At 35.6% G+C, this 14464-nt stretch overlaps 1 long non-coding RNA gene across 2 annotated transcripts in view; it reads left to right on the plus strand.

The window, feature by feature from the left end:
- LOC138701794 (uncharacterized) overlaps positions 1-13431 on the plus strand; it is an 80661-nt gene extending 67230 nt beyond the window's left edge. For both annotated transcript variants that reach the window (XR_011332690.1, XR_011332691.1), the window contains exon 3: positions 12730-13431. This is a non-coding gene — a long non-coding RNA (uncharacterized lncRNA). The remainder of the gene's footprint in view (positions 1-12729) is intronic.
- Positions 13432-14464: the final 1033 nt, after the last annotated feature.

The raw sequence follows: 14464 nt of genomic DNA on the forward strand, positions 1-14464 counted from the left end.
TCCTTAACTTATTTTGTAGATAAGAGGTTTTATATAGGTATATTATATACAGTAGTGTGTTGCCCATAATAGGTAAATTCCTGTGAGTGAAAGAGTATCTTTGGAGGTTGATGGAGATTGGAGAATTGACATCAAGGAAGACTATTGTTCTGTTTGGGAAATGTTTCCAGTGTGACAATGTGAACTGATATTTGTGTATTCTGATGTACGATTTTTCTGACTATTAGCCCACCGAAAAATGGCAAATGAACAGACTAAGTAAGTGATGTGAATGGGAAGGACGTAATAAAAGGGGGTGGTTCATGTTTTGTATTCGCAAGACTGTGTTTCCATACATTAAAGTAGTTTCTACTTCTGAAAAATGTCCTAACAGCTAACTAAATTAACGGAAGATTTTTTTTTTCTGGAACTTCTGCCACGTCTTCTCTCATCTTCATCACTCATCTGCATTTCATTGTGTGTTATTGTCCATTTCTGCAAAATTTTTCAATATAATGTCACACATATCACGCCACAACTTCTACCTGATGCCTCTATTTTTGTATTATTCACAAAAAGGATCCCAGAAACATTGTCTCCTACCTAATTGACTGATAACAGCTGCGCATCCAAAATCATAATGCTTTCAAACATGAATTTTACTGCTTATTATGCCGCTACGCTATGCGTAGTACGCATGACTGTGTAAGCCCACACTTGTCCAAGGTATTCATCTCTTCTCCGTAGTCCGTAGCGCGTAGCGGGACGTCCGTATGGATCCTACGGATGCGTACAATATGCAGAACTGTGTAAGTTCCCATATATGTAAGGAATTTTGCTACGGATCCGTAGTCCGTAGCGCGTAGCATACGGATGACTGTGTAACGGGCCTTAAAGACCAGGAGATTAACAGTGATCTAATTTTGTAACTAGGGTAGTAAAAACATGTGTGTATCAATGTTATTGTTTGTGCTGTGACAGCGAGCCAATAGAGATATGAGTACTCACGTTTGTGACCTTATGACATCTTATGACATCAACATTCATTCACAGCATTACTCCCTTTCGTCTCATCCGGCAGAGACTTTCTCATGGTTGGAGCACAGTACTAGCTACTATCTGTGCATTTCGAACTGGCGGCTCAAGGTCAAGTAATGGACTGCATTTGTCACGTGTGCTAACTCCAATCCTGGACCATTCTTCTCATTAAAGTCGGTTGGGACAGCTGGAATTATATACCGGTGTTTTAGTTTACAGTTTTCAGTTCAGTGACTCTTGCATGGTTTGTACTTTTGTAAGATTGTACGTGACCTTGAGCCGCCAGTTCGAAATGCACAGATACTACTACTACTACTACTACTACTACTACTACTACTACTACTACTACTACTATAATCATTTACTTCAAAGATTAGGCCCTTCAGCCCTTCTTATTCTTTTGGCAACTTACTTACCACCAGTGGCGTAGCTTCAATGTAAGCTAAAAAGCTTAGCTTCCCCAGTTAATAACAATTTCATAATAAACCTGCAGTTTATGGACAAAATTATTTATTCATTTTAATAGAATTTATATTTACGCGTTAAATATTGTGATGTGGCAGCTCAGGATGATTTGTGATGCAGCAGTAAACAAGAAGCCTGCACACACCAGCTTCCAAGCAGACTGGTTTCTTCTGTGTAATCCACCCCGCAGATTTTCCATCCCTTTCTAACTAAACTACCCTAGTCGCAAGGCTCGCAAGAAGCTAGCTTTAACATTTAAAATAAGTAGTTTCCGAGTTATCCCTTGTCGTCAGTTGTGTTCAGTTGAAGTGTTAGTGTGCATTGTGACTGATATAATAAATAATGAGCGAAATAACAGTTCCTGACACTAATTTACTTGAATTTTTTAGGACAATTGTATTATCAAGACTGACTTACGAACAAAAGTATTTATTTAGTATTTATTTATTTAACCTGGTAGAGATAAGGCCGTCAGGCCTTCTCTGCCCCTATACCAGGGGATTACAACTATAATATGAACAATAAAATTACAATTAACATTAAATTGTGACCGACTCCCTTGCTGTCAATGAAGGATACAACCAAACGACAGACGCATACTTACGTAATGATACTAATATTGTATCTATTGACCGTTAATATTGTGATTTCTCTAAGTATGACAGCGAGTGAGCTAATGTTATACTTATACGTGTCTATTTGTTAAGAGATATGTGTAAACCGTGAAATCATATTTTACTACGTATCATTTGAGGTCATGCCTTATTGGTGTTACTTACGATGTTCCAACCAATCTTCGACTGCTGACTTGACATTGACTACTATTTATTTTAAGACTGTATTTTTGTAATACGTTTTCTCATCTTGCATGAAAGACAACTTGAGTTAGCTTCCGCTGCTCAAAATTTCATGCTACGCCACTGCTTACCACCACTAGTGGTGTTCCTGGCCATGAGGTCAGCATAGCGCAAGGCTACTGCTTACGACGATGCTATACAGACACAAGGCAGCCAGCTCAATACATTCAAAATTAATGAGATTCCCTAATTGTGTTCGATATTACGTAATAGAGTACCACAACTTGCGGTAGCACAGGACAACCACAAAACAAAAAAAACATAGGTACCTATGTTCGTCCACTTTTCTTCGTTGGAAGCCGAAAGTGAGATCGACATACAGTATATCCACTCTCCACGTGCCTATTGGTAATCGAACCCGTATCTGCTAATATTGTAGCCGGACACGCTGTCAGTTGAGTCACAACACAGTAGTTATAAAAAATAATTAACGCTACAAGAAGGCATCAGGACTGATCAGGACTGATATTCAAGCATGGGGAGCGTCGCGATCTATCCTGATGAAGGCCGTTCATTATTCGTAAGCTTCGAATAAGTTAGGAATGTGCGTGTGGTGAGTAATGCAGACGCTTAGAGAAATAAGACCTGGATGAGTCACAGAAAATCCCTGTCAGACGGTCATGTAACAAAGTTCGGCCGTTAGCGTGAGATCTGCTATGTAAGCACTAGGATTCGAGTCGTAATTACTCACACACCTTCTAGTTTCTTGGAATAAACTTCTAATTTTACGAATTGAGTTATGACCGGAAGTTCGGGAAAAGAGAAAACGTTGATTTCAGGAGCTGGGTTCGTTTATGCAATGATAATGTTGTAGCAAGTCTACGACTGATGTTGGCTATTAGAGATGCCATTTGTTTACGTGTCAGTGATTTTTAATCTCTATTTTGTAATTCTATATGTCCAGATATGTCACGTCTCATGGGACAGAAACACACGTGGTGTAATCTCATGGATTTTTTTTTAGTCAAGAGAAATGGTCTTTAAATGTTAAGTTAACTGTAAGTTAATGTCTTAAGTAAACTATTCTTATTATTTTGTTTATTTTGGTACATGCAAGGCCACGTATTATTCAGGTATAATACTAATAAGCCTATTAAATAAATGTTTAGAGCAATTCTTGTACATAGCTACACAAACTTGACAGTTGTTATCAGAGAATCATTTATTTGAAAATATAAATGAAAGTCCATCCACTGAGTAAAACACTTGTACTTTTGTCCGCCACTGCACCCGGTGACTTACTTTCTGCCCCCATGCCCCGAGAGCCAGTTAGGGGCAGCTCCCTTGGACAGGCCAGTGTAGACTAATAAAGGATATACGAGTATTACGAAACCTAACAAAAAACATAAACTAAACAGTAGCAGATGAAGGTTGAGTGATAGAAACAGAGATGCTAGAGCTCCTGTCTAACCCGAACTCTCTTCTCTTTGGAACTAAGAGTTTGTACAGTATTTGGCAAATCTGTGAGTTTATAATCCAGGCAATTATGTATGTATGTATGTATGTATGTATGTATGTATGTATGTATGTATGTATGTATGTATGTATGTATGTATGTATGTATGTATGTATGTATGTATGTATGTATGTATGCATGTATGTATGTATGTATGTATGTATGTATTTATTCATTCACACTGCAAATGGGTATATACCCGGTGGCAGTGGTAACTAATTACATTCAATAATGACAATAATAAACACAATTAATAATAATACTAATAATAATAATTAATACTAATAATAATTAATAATAACAGGAAGCATCCTAAATTAAATGAAGCACGATCACTTAAAATAACATTTAAAGTAAATCTAATTTGTATCTTAACTCTGAGTTCGAACTAAAACCCACGAGTATGATATGTTCATACCTGCACAAGTACCTTTCAGCATTACACTCATTTCGCTATCAGCTCACTCACTGCACTGGAACTACGACACATTTCACTGATTTCACTAACACTTCAAAAACATTTCACTGTTCAAATACTTTGCACTGCCACTATAAACTATAAAGCTTTACTGACAGAAACACACTTCACTTACACAACACACTTCACTGACAACACACTTCTTCACTGATACAACACTTCAATAACAAAATATAAATTACACCCTTTAAATAGTGTGTATAATATACTACCGTTTATTAGTAAAGTCCTTAAGCCTATTTTTAAATACATTTTTGGTTATTGGTAAAGCCTTTAGTAAGTCTGCAGGTAAAGCATTCCAGTCCCTGATAGTACGATTGAGAAAAGAAAACTTTTCAGTGTCCGTCCTCTGTCTTCTTTCCCTCAATTTATATGAGTGATCGTTCCTTGAAGAGTAATTTGTCGGCTGCAACCTATTTTTTATTTCTCTCCAGGCAGGCTCACCTCTGTATGTTTTGAACATTGCGCATAATCGAATTCGCGTTCTCCTGTCCGTGAGTGTGTCCCATTTTAATGGTGAATTTTTACAATACTTGAAAGCCCGTTTTTTAATCTTTTCCATTGTCTTAATATGTTCTAAACTGTACTGGATTAGACGGATACAAATTGTGAATCTCGTGATGTGGGATTAACACGATGCCTTACCTCCGCCGAAGACAATACAGAACACATCATTTTGGTAACAAATGGCACGCGACTGAATTTTGACGTGGATGAGAAATAGCAGATGAATTTTGCCTGTAGTCTTCTTTCCCAGGGAGAAGGTTATTTGAATCCTCTAGATTTAAAACACTCTGAAGATCGTTTTGTTCGTTTTTTATTTATGCCTACATATTGCTTGCTAAGAATGAATTCGAATGATTTATATAGTTTGAATTAGAGATGAGCAAAAATAACTGCTGCTCTCGCTCGCTGTGTTCGTTGCACTTGTCTTTCGAGTCTCGTTTCGTAACTCGCGTGCGCTTCGAGTCTTGCTCATCATTCTCAAAATAGCATTTGGTCGGCGCGGAAAGATTTCATAACTTTGAATAACATACATCATCATTCATTCATAATGTTCTGCCCAAGGGCAGGTCTTTCACTGGAAAACCAGCATTCTTCAATCTTTCCTCTTTTCTGCCTTCCTTTTTGTCTCCAACATACATAATTGAAGTAAATAACATTGGAAGTTAATTGTTACAAAAAGACCAAATAAAACAGTATCATAGTTATCAAAATGTTTTGGCTCTGTTATCAGATATTACCTATGGCTATATAAATAGAAAAAAAAAACTCAAATAAATTTGCATTTCTAAGAAACATAAAACATAACGTTAAATAAAGCGTTAATATTTTTTATGCTCGACCATGCCGAAATGTAGTAATTATACACCTGGTAGCAGTCCTTTAATGCATTTCATTAAAGTACACCTACTCATTAAAGTTCGGGTGTTTTCAGCCAATGACAACTCAGCTTACAGGTGTTCAGCCAATAATGAGTCAGCTTTGTACCGTTATAAAACCGCAAGTATAGATTATTCTCGGATATGCAATCGAAAGAGAATTAGCGAAAAGTCACGGAGGCAGGGAATCCAATACTGTCGCAGAAGGTTATGTTCTGTTACTATAATAATTAGCGTTAGTTGTAAATAATATTCAAATAAATTCAATTTGTCATCTCGTTTTTTCAATGTCGAATTCAATAATCAAAGTTATACCAAGTTTAACGGGATTACACAAGGTCAATGACATTATTGTTCCTCGGAAAAAATCAATACTTTCGCGTCTGCGCACATCTCACAATTCACGACCTAGAACAAGGTCACTTCCGATCTTGTCAGATACAAATAAAATGTATACACCTGAATACTATAATTTCAAGTTAGAAATATGGTCGAGCATAAAAAGTCGTATGAAACTCGCCTATAATGGTAATTAAGAAGCTCGTATGAAAATTATTAAACTCGCTTGCGCTCGTTTCTTAAACATCGATACTCGCTTCTTAATTACTATCATTATAGGCTCGTTGCATAATGTACTATTACTTGAGATTGTACACTTGATCTCAAACATACGAAAAAAATCCTAGCCTTTTAATATGGGGCTAGTAATTAAATAAAGATTGGGGTACGGATTATTATACACTGAAAGGTAGAGATGATGTTTCAAATAGGCTACTTGATTGTTTAGAGGCCTACATATATAACAGTTGCCAAAACAGAAAAAAGTTCAGTCTGGTATAAACAACTGTGACGATTCAAGGCTGCTTGACATTCGAGAGTTAATCAGTCCCGAACATTTGCTTACAAGCAGTCATTGACGTAGGCAATACTGTCGTGCGGGTTTTCGGCTTTGCGGGCGCTTTAGTCTTGCTTTCTCGATCGTTGTTCAACTCTAGTTTGAATGCAAAAAGTCATTAAGCAAAAGATTCGTTAAAAGTCACTGTTAGGTTGAAAATTCCCTCTATTTCCCACCAATTACTGTTAAAATTCATTTTGTGAAAGTGGATATAGGGGATTTTGAATCTATAGGATTAATTTTATGAGTTGTGCTTTACTCATAATGGTACTACTGGAGGAAGGTCACTACGACATAGCACTGCGACGTTGTAGATTTTTGTGCTAAATCTCCTCAACCAGGCGCATTTCCAATCTATACTATTAGCTGACTACACGAAGGTTCCCTGTTTTGTAGATTTCGAAGCAAGCAACACCGCTCGTTCTTAGAACAACCCCCTCCGCAGTCGGCGATCTGGACATGCTATAGAATGGTAATGGAATGGAGCTCAGATGGAATGAAGTTGAAGCTTAACATGGGGAAACGGGAGAATCCCGAGAGAAACCTCAACAGCGACCTTGTCCGCCACAAATGTGGTAGTGTGGAAGAGAAGGCCTCATGGCCTTAACTCTACCAGAATAAATAAATAAATAAATAAATAAATAAATAAATAAATAAATAAATAAATAAATAAATAAATAAATAAATATAAATGTCACTTATGGATTTTTCACTGAAAAATCCCAGATTTGACCTGGCTTCGAACCCGGACCATCTGCGTGACAGACCAATCTGCCACAGCAGGTACTTCATGTGCCTTAAATTATGACATGGTACCTTAGGTTTTTACTTCCCTTCCGTGAAAGTCTACTAAGGATTTCTATCTGCCATAAAACCTAATAGACCAACATATTTGAATAGCTAAGCTCCGCTTTTCAGATTGAACACTTGGCTTCAGATTCTAGCTAGTGTAGCTGCATTTGTAGTGCCAGTAGAGTCTCCTACTGTAATATAATAATTATGTAATTATTATTTAGTTTGTCCTCCATTGTGGCTGTGGCTGTGGCTGTAGCTGTAGAATTTCTGGCTACAGTTCCGTGAATTCCGAAACGAGAATTGATTTGATTTCAAATTGTAATATAGCAGAGGCAGTGCCTTCAGGAAAATGATTCGTAGATGGTTGAAGTAATCACACCATTCTCCCTTCTCCCTTTCATCTGTACCTATGTCTATAATTTCCGCATAGTCTCTCTTCAATATCCGCTTATATTTTCGTTATTATTTCTCGTAACTAAATAAATGCAGTTGATGTTGAATAGCTGATAAACCAATAAGGGACGATAATTAAAACGGAAACTTTCTCAAACCTAAGAATTAGTTATAAAACATATAAAATGGCCATACTGCATTTGCGATATTTTGACGCCTTACAAACTCAGATTAAAAATACTGAACACAGAGACGTCATTACGACTTCGAAGGCAGAGAGCGAAGTGGAAGCGAACACTGTGAAAACGTTTTAATCGGAAAATAAAGACATTTCAAGTCAAACAGATAGACCAACTTGACTTTTTTTTAGTAGGTTATTTTACGACGCTTTGTCAACATCTTATTTAGCGTCTGAATCAGATGAAGGTGATAATGCCGGTGAAATGAGTCCGGGGTCCATCACCGAAAGTTACCCAGTATTTGCTCATAATGGGTTAAGGGAAAAACTTGCCCCAACCGGGAATCGAACTCGGGCCACCTGTTTTCGCGACCAGACGCGCTAACCGTTACTCCAGAGGTGTGGACCAACTTGACTTTATTCCTGTCATCTGTAGGGTTATTTCATTCCTGTATAATGAGCACCATGGAAGGCTACTAACTTACTTGAGATGGTAGAGGAAGCACACGAAACAGAGGTTACAGATTCAATCCCTATACAGGGTGATTCAGGACCTCTGCAAAAAAAAACTCTGGGGATCGATAGATCTCGCAATGAGGATCATTTTTCGTAAAACAACCCATGTTCTCCGGTGCCTCGTTTAGGAGCTAAACGACATCGAAAAAAAAAAAAGACAGGTTTTAGTGACATTAACAATTATGAAATGAATTATTTCACAAGTATGTTTGCTGACAAGTTACAGCTATTCAAAGTGTCTACCCTGAACCTGATTGCATTCATTACACCGTCGTAGTAGCAGTGGTTATTATCGGTCTGTGTCGAATTTGATCAAAAGCAGTTAATACTCGCATAGTCGGTTCCTCTCTGGTGTCAATTCGAGTGGTGTATTACTTCACATGTCCCAAAAGAAAAAAAAAAGATTAATGGCGTTAAGTCGGGCGATCACGTTGGCCACGCAACAGGTTCGGCTCTCCCTATCCATTGCTCCCTGTAGATGTTGTTCAGATGTGCTCGTACAACCAGGTTGGGACCTTATGTTGAATCACATGTCCCCTCACATCGTGAAGGATACATCCTTAAAATTGAAACTATCTGGATTTTCTTTCTCATTGCTATCGTTAATTAAATCTTACTTGAAAGGAAGAGTACAAGTTGTGAACTTTCATGGACATACTTCTAAGCCTTTTGCGGTAAATTCTGGTGTGCCTCAAGGTTCCAATCTTGGTCCATTATTGTTTTTATTGTTTGTTAATGATATTGTGAATTGTGTACAACATTCTAAAAATTTTATTATTTGCGGATGATATTAAATTGTATAAAGAAATCAAAACTATATCAGATTGTAAGCCACTTCAAACAGATATTACAAACTTACATATTTGGAGTATTAATAATAAATTGTTATTTAATATTAATAAGTGTATACATATGACCTTTTCTAGATTGAAAAATACAATTAAATTTTCATATAAAATAAAGGCAAAAGTTTTACCAGCAGAAAATGAACATAAAGATAAATGAACATAAAGTATATTATTTAGCAGTAATTTTACATTTCATAGTCATATTAATAATATTATATTTTTTTTAATTGGGTTATTTTACGACGCTGTATCAACAATATTATTATTATTATTATTATTATTATTATTATTATTATTATTATAAATTTGTCCTATAAAAGTTTAGGTTTTGTTATGAGAAATTCTTGTAAATTTAAAGTCAAAACTATAATAATTTTGTATAATTCCATTGTTCGATCTAAATTAGAGTATGCTGCTGTTATCTGGAACCCAGTTACTAACAAATATATTCTGTTACTAGAGAAAATTCAAAATAAATTTCTAAAATGGTTATATTACAGACTTTATAATGATTATCCTACCTATGAGAGTTATGCTACAATGCTTCAACATTTCCATTTTACTAGTTTGCAAATTCAACGAAATTGTCAATCTTTAAACTTTCTTTATAAAATTATTAACAATAAGTTGGACTGTGTTGGTTTATTTTATTATATAACATTATAAGCTTAAAACGAAATTTCGAAATTTGTTTTACATACCAAGGACAAATACTGAATCCCACAAAAATTCCCCAGTTTTCCAAATGTTAAGGCTCATTCACAATGAAAATTAAACATAACGTAAACATTAACATAAGCACATAAACATATGCCACAAACTTAAGTAGCCAAGGCCCATTCACAATGAAAATTAAACATAACGTAAACATAACACGTGTGTGGAAACAAACATACCGAATCAACAAAACTACAGAATCTATTACATAAAAATGGAGAATTACACAATGACTGGCGATGTAGGTATTCAATTTATGTTTCTAATAACTACAATGGCATCAGTATATGGCTTTCCCTACTTGAAATCAAAGAAACGGAGATGTAAAATAATCAACTTTTCGTCATATGATTCCATGTTGCGCGCCTAGCTATCATCACGGCCAATAGATAAAAATATTGCCTGTAGGCAAAGCCCATGAGATGTTAAACAAAAAGTGAAAACACGCTTTCCGCTTGTGTACTGTTTCCAAATCGCATAAACATAAGCATGAAAGTTTGGAGTTTGCAAACTTTCATGTTAACGTCTTATGATTAAGATTAAGTTTATGCTTATGTAATTCATTGTGAATGCTTTCATTAAATAACATGCACACAAGATTTTATGCTTACGTTATGTTTATGTTTAATTTTCATTGTGAATGGGCCTTTACAGTTTTACAATAAATTACATCCTCATCCTAATGTTGATATTTTCAATATGAATTTCTCTAGATACAGAATTATTTGTTATCATATTTTACAGAATATTGTTGTTAGTTAATTTGAAGCTACTTTCACACCTTATTTCAATTTCTCCTTTTTCTTTCTCTTATTTCTATTTTGTTTCAGTTTTTAATAAGTGTATGTTTCCTTTTCCTTGTTTATGTTTTATAAATTAATTTGTTAGTCGTGAACATTGTAATTGGGCTTTGCCTGTTATGTTCAACAACAAATGAATAAATAAATAAAAAAAAACGGGGCAACAAAATGACAGGACACTTGTAACCTGTCCGCAAGGGTACTTGAAATAAATGAATAATTCATTTCATAATTAACTCTAATTGTCACTAAAACCTGTCTTTTTTTCGATGTCGCGCAGCTCCTACACGAGGCATCGGAGAACATGAGTTCTTTTACGAAAAATATGATCCTCACTGCGAATCTATCGATTCTCAGAGTTTGTTGCAGAGGCTCTGAATCATTCTGAGATAAGAGTTTCACTTCTCTAGCCGGATACAGAGTCCATATACGACTGTTTAATTGCTGTACGCTGCCACTGAGCTGTGTAGACCTGAATAATAGCATTAATGGTTGTACTACTTAATCTCTCGACAAAAAAAGATCAGTCTACTAAATCGTCATTCATACTGACTGATATGGTATCAATGGGAGTTAAATTGGTCAGTTGAAGATAAGTAGTTTAAATGAATCTTGATTATATCTTCCCAAAAATCCCACTGCCCCTCTACAGCGACAAGACTATGCTCTATGTTATATCCGAGTGTGAGATGGAATCTGAAGTAATGCTTAGTTATTGACTTGACAGCAATGTATCACTCTTAACTGTCTCTTAAACACAATTTCAGAATTAAGGTACAGAGCGTAAAATAGGTTGTCGGCAGTGGCGGCTCGTGATAAAATATTATGTGTGTTCACAATTTTGTGTTCCAAAATCGAAGAGAATTTTAAATCGTACGTTTTTAGCCTAATATGAAATGTCATTATTCCAATGTTTCACTGTCGAAAAAACCGTATATAAATTCAAAACAACATATAATAATAATAATAATAATAATAATAATAATAATAATAATAATAATGAAACCTAGCCTTTTTATTTCCAATTTTTCATGGAAATCCAGTTTACCCAGTTCTTTACTCTTCAAAATTTCTTGAACAGAGTTCATTGTTTATGTTTGTTAAAAATTAATACATAAAAAAAAATTTACAAAAGCGTGTGTTTAAATAATATACTGTATTTTGATTCACAACACACTGATACACTATTGCCTATACCAGTACTGTAATCCCATTCGCATAGATTGATTACTATAAATACATGCCAGTAAATATTATTCTCAAATAATATACACCACCATATAGATATTTAAATTCATACCACCATCACATTCAGCCAGCACGTCTTTGAAAGCCAAACTATGCTATATGCCGACACTGAAGTATAGTAATTCACAAACTACACACTCGTAGCAGCACTGTACACACATCCACATAAAGTAAATGTTCCGACAGTGAGATGCTGACACCTGCAGGCTAAAATACAGACTTATTAAATTTTCTCCTCGAGATATAGCACGTAAACGATAGGCATCGATGCACCTGACATCTGTAGGATAGATTCACTGTTCACTTAACGCTTTGTGCTCTCTACGGGTCATAAGCGGCCAGCGAAAGACAATTTTCTTCCTCGCATGAGTGAAATTTCAGTAACCTTCTTGAAAAGAGCACGGCTTGTACGTGAACGGATGTTGCCAAGTTTACATAAGAAGTTTATGCAAGATGCGGGAAGTTTAAAATACTCGATCCTGATATTATACATCCCCACTACGCCAATACGATATTAAATTAATAAAACTAGTGCATTAATGGAAAGAAGGTGTTCACGTGCTCTTGTGCTCTTATTGACGCACCGCCACTGAGTTATCGGTTAATGCGATTAGTGGTCAAATTTGGCCGTTCTAAATCTGGACTTACGAGTTCTACTTTATGTTTCTTCTTCTCTGTGTGCAGGCAGTCGCAGCAGACCTGTGCGGCCGGAAAGTGAAGGGGGCCGTGCTGAAGACGATGAAACTTTCGCCCATACATGGGAAGTCCTAATTGGGGCTTCCTTATAAGGTAATTAGATCGATGCCCTCACTGTTGCCGCTATGTTGCTAATTCGGTAGATACCGTAGTACCGGTACTGAAGAATACCAACGACTCTCACTATACAGACGGCTTTATTTTTTAGGTTAGTTTCCGAAAGGAAGCAAATACTGTATTACAAGATAGAATCCATGTATGTGTTCATATGTATTAGTACCACAATACGTCTTATATTCGTGATTCAATTGTCATCATATATGTACTTGATCTTCATAAAAAAATAGTAGGCGTGACTGGTTAAGTATGGTACAGTATCTTAATCAAAAGAAGTGGTTCATAGAATTCATAGGATCTCTGTAATTGTGTGAAACGTTTATTCTGCCATTGGAGATTCTTTAGCAATGTTTTGTAATTTTTTCCACGATAGTATGTTTTCTCGTCGTTATAGCAAACGGCCGCCACGATTGAAAGTTGATTTTGTGCGAGATCGTGCGTATTTGCTTGGTTTCCGCACAAAACCAATCCGCGGAAAGTCTAAAATTCCACATTCAGTATTCTCAACCTAACACACATAACAATTTCCCTCTTCTTACCGCTTAAGTGACATATTGATTTTACTGCTTTAGGCTTTTAACATATTATTTTTAGAGACGTTCAATATAGTAATAATTATAAATTGGAAACTTACCACTGCAATTTCACCTAAATTGCACTGTTAATTATTGTTTTTAAATATTTGCAAAAATTAAGTAAACTCTACAACTCCACTAAAGTTACTGCATTCGTGATGCATGTAACATTAAGGAAGACGTGAAAAAATCAACAAGATTCCATAGACTGGGGGGAAAAAAAGACAGACGTATATCACGGCCTGCTGGAGTATAGTAAACACAGATAACATTTTAAAGCAACAATGTTGAAGATAGATATTTTTGTTTTGCAAATTTGCCGTCATTGAACAGAAACTAAGATGGAGATTTCATTGCAACTAATTAGAAATTCCTCTTTCAGGTATGTAATAAGCGATCTTCGCACAAAATAATGTACGATACACGAGCGGTATGTTTTCTTTCAATTCTCGGAAATTAAAAAAGCTCAACTAAGTTTCGCTTTTTCAAACTTTTCCTCGAACATGAAAACTTCAACATACCGCTCTTGTAACGCATATTACTATTGTTTGTACTTAATAGTTGCCACTACTGTACCATTATTTCATGTAAACAGTTATAACTATCATACATATAGGCACATATAATGTTAAATATGTTAAAATGTCAGTAAATTAATGATTATATGTGAGTTTTTTTATGAATAATATTGTAAAAGAGAGTCATATGTACAATTATATTCAGCAGTAAGATTCCAATATTAAAATTTGTAATAGTAGATATTTTTTGAAAATATAATTCCTCATATCTCTGAACTTTATAAATGTGGGTTAACATAATTTACCCGCGAGGTCTTCAATTTACCTGAAGTTATTATCGCCGTTTTTTGTCTTAATAGGCCTACAGCGAGCCTCGCTTTTCTGAGAGCTTGTCATCTCACACAGTAACGTGGGTGGAGCAGAAAGCTTATAAGAAGCGCTGTGAATAATGACGACAGTTCACGTCTTGGCCAGACAAGGCATAGTTAAGCAATGGAATGTATTACCTAAACA

Source organism: Periplaneta americana, chromosome 6 (assembly GCF_040183065.1).
Source record: "Periplaneta americana isolate PAMFEO1 chromosome 6, P.americana_PAMFEO1_priV1, whole genome shotgun sequence".
NCBI lineage: Eukaryota > Metazoa > Arthropoda > Insecta > Blattodea > Blattidae > Periplaneta > Periplaneta americana.